This window comes from Pan troglodytes, chromosome 17 (assembly GCF_028858775.2).
Source record: "Pan troglodytes isolate AG18354 chromosome 17, NHGRI_mPanTro3-v2.0_pri, whole genome shotgun sequence".
NCBI classification, from domain to species: domain Eukaryota; kingdom Metazoa; phylum Chordata; class Mammalia; order Primates; family Hominidae; genus Pan; species Pan troglodytes.
Window position 1 is genome coordinate 85,523,206 of NC_072415.2, and position 16,912 is coordinate 85,540,117.

The following is a 16,912-nucleotide window of genomic DNA, read 5'->3' on the forward strand; positions in this document are numbered from 1 at the left end:
ACCATTGCTTTTATTTTTTCTTTGCTATGTAAGTACTTATGTTCTTTATGAGAAAAATAAAAACTATAGAAAAGAAAGATAAGAAAATAAAATCAGTAATAATCCCCTCATTTACAAATGACTGGTGTTAACATTTTAGTTTTTTGGTTTCTATCTATTTATGTGAAATTTGAATGAAAATAGTATAATTTCGCTGTCTCTATATTGCTTGGTAACATAATGATTTAACTGTATAATAAATAGTATATTACATGAATATTTTGAGTAATAGTCTGTGTGATAATTTTTATTCGGTGTGTGGTGTTCCACTACATAAATGTATTATAGTTTATTTCACAAATAAACTCTTATCAGAAACTTATGTTGTCGTTAATCTGTGATTTATAATGAAGCTATAAACATAACTTTTAGCTAAATATTTCTGGATACCCTTCATTATTTATTTCCTAAACAGTAGAAGTAGAATTTTATGGTCAAATGATAAAGACATGATTTTCTTACATTCAGGAGATATTCTATTATATGGCTCTACCATAATTTATTTATTTATTTTTTATTATTTTTTTAATTGAGACAGAGTATTGCTCTGTCACCCAGGCTGGAGTGCAGTGGTGTGATCTCAGCTCACTGCAACCTCCACCCACCAGGTTCAAGCAATTCTCCTGCCTCAGTCTCCCGAGTAGCTGGGACTACAAGCACATGCCACCACACCCAGCTAATTTTTGTATTTTTAGTAGAGATGGGGTTTCTCCATGTTGGCCAGGCTGGTCTGGAACTCCTGACCTCAAGTGATCCACCTGCCTCAGCCTCCCAAAATGCAGGCATGAGCCACCATGCTTGGCCTTACCATAATTTATTTAACCATCTTTTCATCTTCTGACATTTAATATATTGCAATGAACATCCTTGTACCAAATTTTGGTACTGATTATAGATTGTAAGTGTAGTTTTCTTGAAGGGAATTATAGGGCCAAAGAAGAAGAAATGAAAGGTTAAAGTGGAAATTGCCAGGTTGCCTCCCTGTGGAATGGGAGTAATCATACAACTTATGGTAGCATTGCTGTCCAGACGAGGGCCTGGCACACAGTGTGTTCTTGTAAATGCTGTACTCGGGTTCTCATCCTCACAGCTGCACCTAGAGCCCTGCTTCATGCAGTGCCAAGTTGCTGTTTTACTGGGACTTGGAAGCGCCAAGAGAATAAATGAAAGAAAATAGCTGGTATCTCAAAACGAAATCAGACTATGCACAGAAGTTGGGCTTGCAATGTGGAGCCATCAGAGTTTTGAATCATAGTCCCAGAGCTGCCACTCCTCAGCTCACCAGCCATTTTTTCCCCTTCTATAAAATAAAGGGCTTGTGATAAAGAATTTGAGGTGCCCTTTGGCTCAGGAATTCTACCTTCCCATGAGTTGTGAATGCTTTTTAAAGACCTCCTGGGTGTCCAGGCGTCTCAGTAAATAGAGTGATCATCTGGGTCTGATGAAACAAAAATAAGTTATTTCAGTATTTTTACCTTTTTTTCTGTTTTAGTGAGAAGTACTAGCTATCAAAGATGCCATCCTACTGATTGTATGAAATAGAATGAATGGCTTGGAGAGTACCTGATTAAACAATAGGTGGGTGGGCGGGTGATGAAGATCAACAGAAGGGAGAAGAGAAATAAAAAAGGGTGTTCCATGGAGAAAGGTGAGGTGATAAAAGAAACTGCTTGACACAAAGAGTCTTCTTTTGTTACCATGGTCATCAGTCTTCATTTGAGCCCCAGTGTTAGTGAGTTGTACTCACAGCACTTTTAGGTCACATTCTCATCAGAACCACACACAAGTTGACTTGTGGAATTTAAAGTAAACATTTAGGTGCAAAAGAAGCAGAAGCAAAGTGAAAGTTGCTGCACTGACACAGAGCGTCCACATCATCAATGCTGCGGCTCAGGCATCTTATGACCTCCTTCACCCAGGCCATCCAATTCTGTGGCCTGCTGGGGACTGGGAACCTGGGAATTTAACGGAATGCTCTGGGGACTTTGCAGGACAGTGATGCTATCAATGATGAGAGTTTGGCATCTTCACAAAAGAAAAGGTCTCACAAGAAGTCATAAGGTACTGAAAAACCATGCCAATAAACACCAGGGTGTGGCATGTTCTGGCTCTTTGGCATTCCTCTTCCTCAGATGTAGCTTCCTCAGCACAGCTTAACCAAATGCAAGAACGGGTTGTGTGGCAGGCCCTGCTGTCAGATGCTGGCCAGGTTTTAGACAGAGAGAGAACTGTGACCCCAAGAAGCTCCATGCTTAGTAGGGAGGTAGACACGTCAACTGATAATTGCACGATCACATTTCATCTAGTGGATGCACACAGATAGCATGATCGCTAATCTTTTGACTTGATCCTCTCATGGTAACTTCGATGCTTGAAAACACGTATGCAAGGCCAAACAATGACAGCTCTCCGGAGGATTTGGAATTTGCCAAAGTCCCCTCTGTGGGTTTTCTCTGAAGGATGATGTTTTCTCCCTGGATCTCTGTGGTGGGCTTCTAACATGCCTTTCAGGAGAAGGTCTTCAGGCCATCTGAGGACACGGGAGCCTGGCAGAGAGTTTTAAAACTCTGCAAAGGAAAGAGCAGACACTGTCCCACCTTTCTCCATGGTGTAGGCTGGGTGGGGCTGGGTGGGGCTGGGGGCTGGGGACAAAGGCAAAGGAATCCCGTCCTTTGCGTAGGTCGCTTCACTCTGGCAGAAACATCACATCCTGCCCTTGTCACCAGACGTCCCTGTCCACAATTACTCATCATCTGTGGATAGACAGCCCTGGAGGAGATCATCAATTGCCAATGCAATTCAGCAGATACACTTCATAAATTTTAATTACATTCCCACTGAAAATGAATGGTCAGAAAATATAAAACATCTGCCATCCAGATCATTTACATTTTTCATACAATAAATCATCAACAACATCCAAAACCATGGCTTAAATCATGTGAGTGTGGTAGGTCATGAAGAAGGAGCGCCATCCATCGTGCGATAACTATTTGGATCTCAGCCCTTCCTCGGATGTGGGAAGCGGGGCAAGGAGGGGGAGACCCAATGACTTATTGATGAGGGGGAGAGAATTTTAGCCTAGTTCTGAAAAATATAAGTCCCCAGGTCTTATCTCAAACCTGCTAATTGATCTATTTACTATTATTTTGGCCATAGTAAAATAGGGGCCAAAATAAGTAAAAGAATATTTGGCCAATTATAACTGCGAAAAGCAGGCATTTATCACCCATGTGGCTTATTTATCTAACCTGCAAGTAGTATAAGAAAGATGCTTCGTTTTCAAAAATCAATTTTTATTAACATTATGTTCATAGAATTCCCATTTGGCTCTAAGCATCTTCCGCGTCGTAAAGCACGGTGTGGGCATTCACGTGCTGCTGGCCTCCCTCAAATTCCTTGGGAAGACAGGCATCTGTGCTAAGGACAGAGGGGCCTCTGAGGGACCTAGCAGCCCAGCCAAGGGGGCCTGAATCACACAGGTTGCAGACAGGACACACCGGCAGTGGAACCCCGTGCAAGCGGCCTCGGCGTCCTGAGTGGGGGCCTGTACAGCTGCTTCAGGAGTCGTTCAGGGCTTTTCTCCATGCATTGTTGAGTTTTCCTTTCTCTGTCTCTTTTCTAAACACTTCCACCTCTATAGACTGAGAAGTGTGATTGGGAGCCCTCACTCTCCTCCCTAAGGCTCTTTTGCTGGAGTCTGGAGAAAGCCTTCTCACATGCAGTCAGGGACGTGCTGTGCAACTAGAGAAAGTGCGTGGTGAGCAGGGGCTCAGCAGCTGAATCCGAGGAGCGAGTGCAGATGAAGGCCGCTGGCTTTCTGGGATTCTTGATACGAAATTCCACAAGAATAACGAAGACGATGACCTTTTTAAGGTCAAAGAGATATTAATTCAATGTTTTTATTTTACTGTTGAAGACACTGGGACCCACAGAGGTGAAGTGACCCGCCCACAATCCTGCTGCAGTCACCAGCACTCTGTGGTCAGAAGCTGTCCCTGGCGGCTGGGGGACGCACCTGCTCTTACTCTCCTTCTGCACTGGTCCAGCTGCCGTCGGTTCTTCTGGCTAAACTGTGTCTTAACCACAAAGCGTTCATGTCTGTGTGGTGCAGAGTTGAACTGAGAAATATAGGAAAGTGATGTAAGATATGGTCCACCTGTCAGTAAAACAACCAGAACTGTCTGTGGAATGGTGCACCATGGAAACCGGAGAACGAAAAACAGAATCCTACCGTGAGTGCTATTTAGAGGTGCCAGGCGCTGGGCTGGCAGCACGAGGGGCTGCATATCCACCCTGTGGACTCCTCCTCACCCTGCCACAGTGCCCTCTGGTCTTCTACACAAGGACACCACAGACGTGCATCTCCCCACTGTCCCTTTGACTGTTTGGGACCATGCTGTCCAAAATGTAACACACAATTGAGCTCTTTTCCTGTCTCCTCAAATTCTGACTCTGCATCCTAGATCTGGCCAGCATTTCTCTCCCCTGCAGGGTACATCTCCTTTGGGCGTGGCCTCAGGATCCCCACACAGGAGGACTGACCTTGCCAAAGGCCTGGCAAGGTGTGTTCCTGGGTCTCTGCCCAGAGGCATGTTAGACCCGGCCCCTTCCTCCAGGTCCACTCAGAGGTCAGGTCGTCGACTAGACACGCCTTTCACAAGCTACTTCTGCCTCTCCCTCTAAATATAAGCTGAGATGCCTGGTGGTTTCAAACAATAGAGATGATTTCATACACATGAAAACTTGATAAAATCATTAGAAGATGTCATTCAAAGTTAATGGGCAATTTTTCTCTCTAGGGTAGGTAATTATTTTGGTAGGCATTTTTTGAAAAATAAAATCTTAAAGTTTACTGACCAATTTTTTTGTTGTTGTTATATTCTATTTCCAGTAAGGATGTTCTGGCTGACTAACGTTCTCTTTTCGGATTCAATTGGACATGGTTCTCCAGTGCTTCTTGGCTCTAATTACAGCGGAATGTGCCTGTGAGTTGTCCAACAGCTGCCACATCCTTGTTAAGGTTAGCTGCTTTTGAAAGTTAGTCCAAAGTTATATATCTTCAGAAAAAGTGAGCAGGAAGTTGCCATATTTGTCTAGATAATTAAGAATGAGATGTGGTAAAAGTGGGTCTGAATTTCAGATAGAGATTTCCTTTCCTGCTTGAATGGAATTGAAAAGAATGCAATTGATTTGGCATTAACATATTTTTGCTTCCTGGAAAAAAAAGTTTTCCACTGTAACCATTTCTGACAGTTCTTGAATTCTCTAGAAGACCAAGAGTCCTATATGCCTAACAGACAAATATATTCAACATACATGTAGAATGTAATATTGAGGGTTAATATTTTCACTCCTATTCAATTTAATAGATGTTTCTGACATGATGGAATTGTGAAACTTTATTTCTCTCTCAATGTTTTCTAAAAACAAAGAAAGGAAAAGAAAAAGAAATGAAAGTAAATGAATTCTTAGGAAAAATATTTCCATATTTTCTGTCTTCTCCCAAAACTTCATTTTTGGAAAATTCTAAAACAAATCTATTTAATTTTATTACACTTCAAAGCAAAATTTTAAAAACTCTACAAGAAATTAAGATACATTTTGGTTAAGTGAAAAAATTAACTGTTAAAACTTTTCCTGGTTTAGACATTAATGAGAAAAGATCTTGTGAGAATTGAAGGAAAATAGAAAAAAAATGTTGCAGTTGCAAGAGAAGAATGATGCCTGCTCCGTGGGAATAGTCAAGCCATGAAAAACCAGCCACCTCATTTCTTCCCCAGAAGACCATAAGCACATAGCATCTCACTTTGAGGGGCAAATTCTGAGTTTGGCACTTTATTTATATTTTATTAATGTAAACAATAACAAAACACGTTCAATCACAAGCACTCTGCTCAGCCAGCTTTATGTCTACCTCTGAATCGAGGCACTTCTGAGATGCTTCTCAGTGTTAGGGAATGCTGGCCTGGAAGGCTTAGGAGCCAACTGGCAAGCTCATTAGAGGACCAAGAATTTCATCATGAAACAGTGGGACCAAATGTGTGGGCAGTTATTTTAAAACATTATAAAAACCCACCACTGTGTATTTTTCTATGAATTGTTGACAAATGTGCTTAGTAATAGGATAAGTGAAGAAAAATGAATGAATTAGGTGAGATTTACTTACATTTTAACATTAATAATAAAATACATGATGTTAGATGAATAAAATAATCAATATAGACACCTTTATATAGACATCCTTATCCCAGAACTCTTTGTAAAGAACATGTAATGATCATAACCATAACAGCAGCAGCAACTCAACAACAAGAGTGGCCCCACAGGTTCATGGAGAACGTGGGCCACACAGACACTATGCTTAACCCGTGAACGCGATTATATTCAACCTCCCCTTAGGAGAGACTTGGCTACCAGATCACGGAACTGTTAAAGATATAGAGGCCCCCTGGATGGGGTCAACTGGATGTGTCATTTTTCTGTTTAATTTCTAGGATGGAGTCCTAATGCCTTTGAAATAAGACGTAATTATGTGAACATCATATAAGAAATTTATACCTATGATGACGTCTTACTCTATGTGTCTAAGACAAAAAAATTATGTCTGCTCTTATTCTTCCTACCACATAGCTCTGTGTTTATTGCTTCCTGAAAATTAATGTTTTTATTGATCACTCTTAAAAAAAAAAAAACAGGGTGAGAGGAAACTACTAAGTTGATTAAACTGGTAACCAGTTCTGCGATTTCTTCACCAGCCTGCTTTATCATGATGATAAGACTTTGGTCTTATTTTCCAAATATCTGTAATGCCTCAGAATGAACCAATGATGTTTTGATCCAATAACTCAGCTTTTTTTTCTTAAAGAATCTTGCTGAGTCACTTTCCTAATACCATTCTCCAGTCATGGAAGTCAGCCAGCTTTGTAATACTGTCTTACAGATGCTCTTCAACTTTTATTGGTCACGATTTGTTTCCCTAAGATTTGTATGCCTTTCAAATCTTCAAAGTTAGTGAAGCTTTCTTCAGCCAGGATTCATCTGTTTATAGAGCAGAGTGGGTGGCTTTTGGAAAATACTTGACATGTTATAATATTGGGCTGAGGAGTCACACGCCACTATCCAAGTTGTCATTGAATGTGCATTTCCTCTTGGGAATGGAGTCCTTAAAACTTTGAGTCCTTTACCAATAGCAAAAATTAGCATCCCTTAACATTTTCACCTGCCTTAACATTGTGGCCTCTGTTCTGCAGACTTCAGCTATTAAGTCAGTTTATTTTTCCCCGACATTATAAGCTACACGCTTCCCACTCACTTCTATCCTGGCCAGCAAACACACTAGTCTTTTCGGTTACTACTTTAAATCACAATGAAAACTATGGTTGTGTATTCACATGCAACTATGGCGTGTGAGTTGATCCCATCCTCTGCGCCCAATCTGTGTGAAGGAAAATGTTTCTCATTAGGAAACCACTTCGTTGTGATCCTTTGGAACCATTTCTAGCTTGTACAAATTATTCAAAATAGACATCTTTCCTTTCCCTGGACTCCACCCCTGCCTTGTCTAGCTTTCTGGTGCTTCCGGAAGTTAAACAAGCAGATGTTATAAACAAAACAAACAAACAAACAAAAAGCAAAACAAACAAAAAAATAAAAAATAAAAAACATGAAAGACAAAAACAAAAAGAAAACCACTACCATGAATAAATTTCATCTTCTGTGCATTTCTGTTAAAATTTATAAATTTTATATTCTCCGTTAAATCTGTGAAGATAATACCCAACTATGTAAACACATTGATATTCGTGGATTTTAGAGAAAATTCTAACAGTACTGACTACTTAAAGTACAGACTTAAAACTGTAAAATTATCCTGACACTTGAGGCTAAAGAACATCTTAGTAAGTGATTTGCTGTGTCTGTTAACATTTTGTCAAAATTTGTAGATGTGTACATTATGTTTGGGTTTGAAATATTCTCTCACCTCTAACTTTTTTCCTTCTTCACCCCCTTAATCACAGACACAGGAATGCAGCTTCCCTGTGTGTGTCTCCTTCATCCTGCTGGGGACGGGCACTGGCAAGGAGAGCTCAGGGGGTAACACACGGGCATATTTGGGGTCTGATGAAATAGGCTAATCATGGATCCACTAAGCAAATATTAATTTTCATTGGAAGCCCTGCCATTTTGTGAACTTATAAGAAATAAACAGAAGTACTGTTAGCCTCAGGATGTATCTCTTTTCTTTAAGAAAAAAGAAACCCATTGATAAATGTCTCTGAAAGGCTAACTCTCACCACTTCATGCTCTTCTAATGCTTCTGCACTGTCCTATGTGAGGCTTGAGTGATGTGGGTGTGCCACTGAAGGGCCGTGGGTAGGAGCGGTGTGTTTTCTGAACACCTGTTACACCTTTATTACCCAGTTCTATGAAAACATGTTTAACATAGAAGCAAAGCACTCATGCTAAAGATCGCTTCTGCTGATCCTTGCTGCCAAGATCTCCCTTACGGTCCTCAGCGTCTCTTTCCTTGACCAGGCTCTTCCTGTCTTCTTGGGCTGCTTTCTCTATATTATTTTTCTCTTCTTCTTCCAGCTTATGGAAACCATTCCTACCACAATTTTCTCTTCTAAATTTGGTTTGATAAAACCAAATACTTTTCATTGTTTCACCTGCAGTGATCTTTTTCTTAGACTTTTGCATTTTGCATTCTTTTAGTTTTAGTATCTATACTGGCATTTCTTATATAGAGGCCCTGTTCACACCATGCCCACATTCTGCAGTGGATTATACACTTTGACTATCAAGCTCCAGCTATATGAGGTAGTTTGGGATTATTGAAAGGACACCAAGAGGCAGAATGGCCATGTAAGTTATTGTTCAAGTCAGGATACTTTTGAGAGTTAAAAAAGGCACGTTAACAACGTCACACCACGGATGTAACTGGGACAATTCCAGCCAAGAACTGAGATGGTCCTTTCTTTCCTCCTCTCCCACCCCATTCTCCTCCTTGTTCTCCTTCTTCTTCCTCCTCTTCCCCATCCTCCTCTACTGCCTGTTCATAGGGGAAATATACGTCTGTCTGTCTATCTATCTATCTGTCTTTCTATCTATTATCTATCCATCTCCCAAATGCAAACACTGAATCACTAGTCAATAAGTCTCATTATAAATCTTTGATGCTAGCCCAATGCTGGGCTCACTTTCTAAACTCCTAGGTAATTCCACAACAGAAAGAAATAAGATTTCAGGTATTATTTTATGTTTCTTATAATATTATCAGTATAGGATGCTAGTTAAACTGTGGAGACACAGAGACAAGTGGAGACTAGTCTGAATAACCTGGAGACAGTCCTCTCTCACAGCAAAGTAAAATCTGGTTTGGTGGTTCCGCTTTGCAAAGTTATGACGGGCTCAAGCTCTTCCTACCTTTTTGCCTCACTCTCCTGACCTGTTGTCCTCTCCACATAGCCCCAGATGACTCACCATCATATCCACATTCTAGCCAGTGGGAAGGGGAAATGGAGTTGGTAAGAGCATGTTCCTCTTTCTCTTGTGCACTGCAACTCTGCACAGTCCATCTGTTCTTACCCCATTGGCCAGAATGCAGTCACCTTGCTTCTACTGGCTGCAAGGAAGGATGGGGATTGTAGTTTTTCCCATGAGAACTCATATGCCCAGATTAAAATTGGTAACTGTATTATCAAGAGAGAGTGGGAGCAACTTGGGGACATTGACAGTTTCTGTCACACTTAGCAATATGATGTACTCATAGAGGGATACACAATTCTTGCTGTTGTTGCCTATTGATAACTTCACTGTGTATTTTCTGGTCTTCAGTTTACCATATTGTGATATATACTGTGTACATGTATAGGGACTTCATTACTTTCACTCAAAAGCTCCAATAAAGAATCATGCAGGCTAAGTGCAGTGGCTCACACTTGTAATCCCAACACTTTGGGAGGTCAAGGCAGGAGGATCGCTTGAGGCCAGGAGTTTGAGACCAGCCTGGGCAACATAGGGAGACCCAATCTTTACAGAAAATAATAATAAAAAGAATCATGCAAATCTCTAATTGTGGAAGTGTTATTTTAGCAAATTACATGAAAAGCTTATGGTTTATACCATTCATTTCCTTACCATGACATTTTATTTAACTACAAAATCTCAAAGAGTCTAATACTTTCTGATGCTCTTTTCGTTTTGTGCCTTTCACATTATAATTTATAGCTTAAAGCCACCTTTCTCAAAGTCTAAAAATCTGTTACTCAATTTTTCCCTTTTTATAACCTTTCCATATATTCTGTCATATTAAAGAGATGATGAAGCCCATTATGGCCATTAGAATTCTGATGCAATTAAGTTTTATTCCACTATAAGTGACCGGTACTTGATTCCTTCTTGGAATGGGATAATTTTCTACAGGCCTGCAACTTTTACACCCTCGTTAATTTGCAAGGCTGTTTTAGAAAATATGTTGTCAATGCTGAATGAGGTACATCTCTAACTTTGAACAAATCATTGTCTTAATGTTCTTCAGGTTATAACATCCATTTAAAAAAAAAACCTCACCATTGTCCCCAGGAGAGTCAATAAAAATGCTTCTGTGCTTTGTTTGTGGACACTTAAATAATAGGAGAGCTCCCCCTACTGATTGACGTTAGGGAATTATGGAGGAGGGGCTAATCTCAGGCCTTTCGCTCTTGTTAATTTCTCTAATGCTCATGCACAGACCAAGATGAAAATCAAAAGCAAGCCTGTTTGACACTGGCTTTTGAAATGCTTAAAAACATCAGCATTTGTCAAGTGGAAAGATTTTCATTTCAAAGTTCTAACAGGTTATTATTATTCCAAGCAATGGAGAGTTAAAAAAGGTTGAACAACTATAATAATGGTGGCATCTAAGTGTGGGGAGTGATCAGGTGTTATTGTTTGTTTGCATAAAATGATATCACCTAGCTTTGTGTTGGGTTTGTTTAAGAAATGTAGGCTAATTAGGCCATACAAGTAACTTTGTTTTCTGAAAATTAATTAAGCTTTTGTGGCCTTACCAGGTTACAGGGCCAGGCTCACCTCCCACACAGTTGCTCTGGAGCTATGTAGGAGGCAAGCCTGTCTCACGCTGAACTGCCAGGTGATGCCGTCATGGGAAGAATGGAGTTTAGTAATGCTGCATTTGAAGTCTTGTTCAAGTCGTAAAATGTTGGATTCTATTTTTATTAAATCGCTTAAACTTTCAACATAGTGAAAAAGATTTATTTAACATACATTTCACAGGCCTTTTTGAATGCATATTTTTTTGGGAAAAAATACAGCAGAGGACATTTCTATAACTAAAGCTACTGTCCTGAAGGGACAAAACAAGCGCGTTAACTATTGAGGTCCTACTGTTTCATCAGGCCATCGGCAGAAACATCGAAAATGTTGTATTTGTAGGGTTATGAGGGAGCTCTACCCATCTCCTTCAAGTAAGACAGACATAAATCCTCTTTATGATTCGAGAATATCATATAGAATCTACATAAAGTCTTAGAGGCTGTAGAGAAATAGGTTTTATTGTAAGAACCCCCAAGTAGAGAAACCAAACCAAGCATCTGGAGAAGCATATGATGTAGTGAGCTTGACAAAAAATGCCTCATCTATAGGAAGAAGGACTGTTTTTAGCAACCTCCTTTTTGTATCTGAACACTTTTTTAAAACAGCTCTATTGAGATGTAATTTACATACCATAAAATTCTCCCATTTAAATTATACAGTTCAATGCTTTTAATATATTTACAGAGTTGTGTAACAATCATGATCTGATTTTGGAACATTTTTCATCACCTCCAAAAGAAACCCCATGTCTATGAGGTGTCACTTCTTATCACCCCCTCAATCTTGAACCCCGTACCCATTAAAAGTCACTCCCTATCACCCCCCTCAATCTTCAACCCCAGCCTCTGAAAGTCACTTATCTGCTTTTGCCTCCATGAATTTACCTCTTCTGGACATTTAATATAAATGGAATAATAATATTTGATCTTTTGTGATTGGCTTTGTTTCATGGCATAATATTTTAGGTTTATCCTTGTTTTAGCATGTATAAGTAATTCATCTTTTTTTGCCAAATAGTATTCCATTGTATGGGCATACCACATTTTGTTTATCCATTTATCAGCTGAAGGACATTTGGGTTGTTTACACTTTTTGGCTGTTACGAGCAGTAGCTGCCCTCGGTCTTCATCCAGAAGTCTTTGCAGGGACATATGTTCTCATTTTCCTTGGGTAGTTACTTAGGAGTGGAATTTCTGGGACATATGGTGACTCTATATTTAACATATTGAGGAACTGCCCAAATGTTCTCCAGTGTTTCTGCACCTTTTTACATTCCCACCAGTAAGGTGGGTTCCAATTTCATCACATCCTTACCAACCTTTATTATTGGCTTTTTGATTATAGCTATTCTATTGGATGTGCAGTGGTATCTTATTGTAGTTTTGATTTGCATTTCCCTAATGAGTAAGGACATTGAATATCTTTTCATGTGCTTTTTCGCCATTTGTATATCTTCTTTGGAGAAATGTCTGTTCAAATCATTTGCCTGTTTTATGATGGGGTTATTCTTATCATTATTGTGTTATGTGAAGTTGCTTTTATATACTTTGGATACAGGTCTTTTATCAGATATATAATATTTTCTCTAATTTTATGGGCTGATATTCCAATTACTTGATGATATTGTTTGACTCATAAAAGTTTTTAATTTTGATGAAGTCTAATTCATCAATTTTGCCTTTTATTGTTTCTGCTTTTGGTGTCACATTTAAGCAATCCCTGCCTAACCTAAAGTTCCAACAGGTCACAGAGATTTACTTCTAAGTCTTTTTACAAGACATAGAAATTGGTTTAGTTTTTACAGTTAGGTCTATGATCCATTTTGAGTTTAGTTTGTATACGGCATAAGGGAGGGGGCTAAATAAAGCCTTATGCATGTGGATATTCAGTAATCTCAGCACATTTATTGAAGGGACTGATTACCCCCATTGGCATCTTTATGGAAAATTAATTGACTATAAGTGTAAGGTGTTCTTTCTGGACTTTTAATTTTATTCCATTCATCAATGTGTCTATCTTCATGCCAGTACCACACTGCTTTAATTATTATAGCTTTGTAACAGGTTTTAAAATGGGAGAATGTGAGTCTTCTTTGTCTTTTTTTTTTTTTTTTTAGCATTGGTTTAGCTATTCTTGGTCCTTTGCATTTCTATAGGAATTTTAAGGTCAACGTATCAATTTCTGCAAAAAGAAAAATGGCCCCTTTTATTGATATTCCCTCTGTAGGGGTTTGGTATACCTCTCAGAGTCATATGCAATTTCCCCAACTCTGTCTCCTGCTAACTCAGCCCACTAAACTTATGCTGTAAGAACCCTCTGGTACATGGGGGACACCAGGGTTAGAATACTTTTTACCACCTTGTGTGTCCCTGTGAAATCATCTGAACTTTTCAGCCTCAGTTTCTTCATTCATAATATGAGAATGAGAATGCTTAATTCATGGGATGATTGTGAGAATAGAAAGTGATTCTGGATCTTCTGGATTCTGGCTTGGCATATGAGGAGCTTGAAAGTCGTCACTCCATTCTAACGATAAGTAAAAAGCTGAACAAATGGCACAATCAATGATTCATTAGATCTGTTGGAAAAGTGAGGTAACTGAGCAAACAGCCTGCCTCCAAAGTAGAGAGACAGACAGGTAAATACAGAGAATCATGTGAGTAAAGCAGAAACCCATGAGCAGAAACCTCCATGGGAACCAGAGCCCAGGAAGGGAAACTTAACCTGCAATTGAAAAAGTGTTGGAGGCTCAATGTGGACAAGGCTGAGAGTTAAAAACTCCAGGGGGACCCAGTAATAAAGAATGCCCCTTCTCCTGATACTTGTGAGGTTTACCTCCAGGAACTTGATTGGGCTTTCACAGAAAAATCCTTTTGTGCTCCCGGCAGGGGGAGAAGGAAAGTAACCATTTTGAAATATGTCAGAACATTCTGTTCTTAACAAGGACTGCCCTCAAGAGAGACAATTTTACAAGAGCCTAAACTACTGTGGTTTTTCTTTCTTTCATCTTTTTTGTTTTTGATTTTTTAGACCCTAGCCACTCTTGGGGAAAAAAAAATGCCCAACTCTATCTCCCATTAGCCTTCCATGTGAAGAAGAAAAATACTCAACTAACTCACTCACCATCCTGTCTCACATGGCCAGGAGGTGGGGCTACTAAGAAACACTTGTGAAGTTTACAGTCTAGAGACCTAAGCTGGCTAAAAGACTGAGACTTAATCATAGGACTATAGAATACTTCACCTCCCCCCCCACACCTTACCACCACATTACTAAAGGCTTATTTATTTACCATAGATCCTTTTAATTAGAACATCATGTCTGGCTATCAAGAAAAAAAATTACAAGGCATACTAAAAGGCAGAAAAATACAGTTTGAAGAGACAAAGCAAGCATCAGAGCCCAATTCAGATAAGGCAGGGATGTTGGAATTATTAAAGCAGGCATTTAAAACAACTATGACTAATATGATAAGGGATGTGATAGATAAAGCAGACAGCATGCAAGAGCAGATGGGAAATGTAAACAGAGAGACAGAAATTCTAAAAACGAAATACCAGAGGTCAAAAAACACTATAACAGAAATGAAGAATGCTTTTGATGGGCTCATTAGTAGACTGAACATGGCTGAAGGAAATAATGTTTGAGCTTGAAAATGTCAACAGAAACTTCCAAAATGAGAGAGTGAGAGAGGAGGCAGTTAGAAGCCAGCTAGGTGGATATAGAGGGAGGGTCTCTGGAGAGGAAAAACACTCACAGGACCACATCTGCACCTCCCCTGCAGCTAGAAGAAAGAAATGTGGTAAAGAGCTTCCCCTAACGCCAGGATGTTTGCTTAGAAGGGACAGTCTCAACCCAGGTGCAGGTGCAATAAATCAACTTAAATATCCTTAACCTAGCTCATTATAATATCATTAACAAGAAATTAGCATTGTAGTTTTAGCCCTGCTGCGGGTTTCACTTAGGCACTCATGGGTAGAACCAAGACAGAGTAGCTACGACCAACCCCAGGCATGTGCAGAGGCAACTTTACCCCTCCCCTTAGGGTAGAACCCACAGGAGCCTTCCTTGTCTTTGCCATATAAAAGATCGAGAACTTGCCTCATTTCTGGCAACCCTCTTCAGGTCTCTTCTCATTGCTGAGAGCTTTTCTGTTGCTTAATAAAACCCTGCTCTGCCTTAGCCACTCTCCAGTGTCTGTGTGCCTTATTCTTCTTGGTCATGGGACAAGAACTCACACTTAGCTGAACTAAGGAACAAGAAAACTGCAACGGTAGCAAAGAGAAAAAAAGACTGGGAAAGAATTAGAGCACAATGTCCGGGAACTGTGTGGGCAACTACAGAAGAAGTAGCATGTGTGTAATGGAAATGCCAGAAGCAGAAGAAAGAGAGAAAGAAACAGAAGAAATACTTGAAGAAATTCAACACAGAATCTTCCTAAATTAATGTCAGAGAGGAAACCACAGATTCAGAAAGTTCAGAGAAGACAAAGCAGGCTAAATGCTCCCAAAAACTACACCTAAATATACCATATTCAAACTGCAGAAAATCAAAAGTGAATAACAAATCTTGTAAGAAGCCGGAGGAAAAAGGCACCTTAGTAAAGACAAGAAATACTTTCAGCAGTACACTAATACCAAAAGCAGACAAAGACATTATAAGAAAATAAAACAGACATTATAAGAAAATAAAACAGACCAATATATGTTCTGAACATAGATACAAAAATCCTCAGTAAAATATTTGCAAAGCAAATCCAACAATATATAGAAAGAATTACACACCACAACCAAGTGGGGTTTATCCCAGGTAGAAAGGCTGGTTCAGCATTTGAAAATCAACCAATTTAATCCATCACATCAATAGGCTATAAAACCAAAATCACATGATCATATTAGTAGATGCCAAAAAGCTATTTGACAAAATCCAACACTCATGATAAAAAAGAAAGAAACCTCTCAGCAAACTAGAAATAGAAGGAAACTTTCTCACCTTGATAAAGAATATCTACAGAAAACCTACAGAGAACATACTTAATGGTGAGAAACGTACTTAACGGTGAGAAAATTTCACACTAAGATCAGGAACAAGGCAAGGATGTTCCCTCTCACTACTTTTTTCTTTTTCTTTTCTTTTTTTTTAAAGATGGAGTCTTGCTCTTGTTGCCCAGGCTGGAGTGCAATGGCGTGATTTTAGCTCACTGTAACCTCCAGCTCCTGGGTTCAAGCGATTCTCTTGCCTCAACCTCCCAAGTAGCTGAGATTACAGGTGCCCGCCACCACGCCCAACTAATTTTTGTATTTTTAGTAGAGACGAGGTTTCACTATGTTGGCCAGGCTGGTCTCGAACTCCTGACCTCAGGTGATCCACCTGCCTCAGCTTCCAAAAGTTCTGGGATTACAGGCATGAGCCACGGCACCCAGCCATCTTTTTAAGTATCATTCTGAGAGTTGTAGCTAATGCAAAAAGACAAAAATAAAAAAGGAAATAAAAGTTCTACTGATTGGGAAGAAAGAAAGAAGAACTATCTTGTTTGCAAACAACATGATTATCTATGCAGAAAATCCAAAGGAATCAACAACAACAACAAAACTCTTGGAACTAATAAGCAATTATACAGCAAGTTTGTAGGATACAAGGTTAACAAGAAAGTTGATCACTCTCCTATATGTCAGCAATGAACAACTGGAATTTGAAATTAAAAACATAGTACCATTTACATCACCACCCCTCAAAATAAAATGCTTATGTATAAACCTAATGAACTATGTGC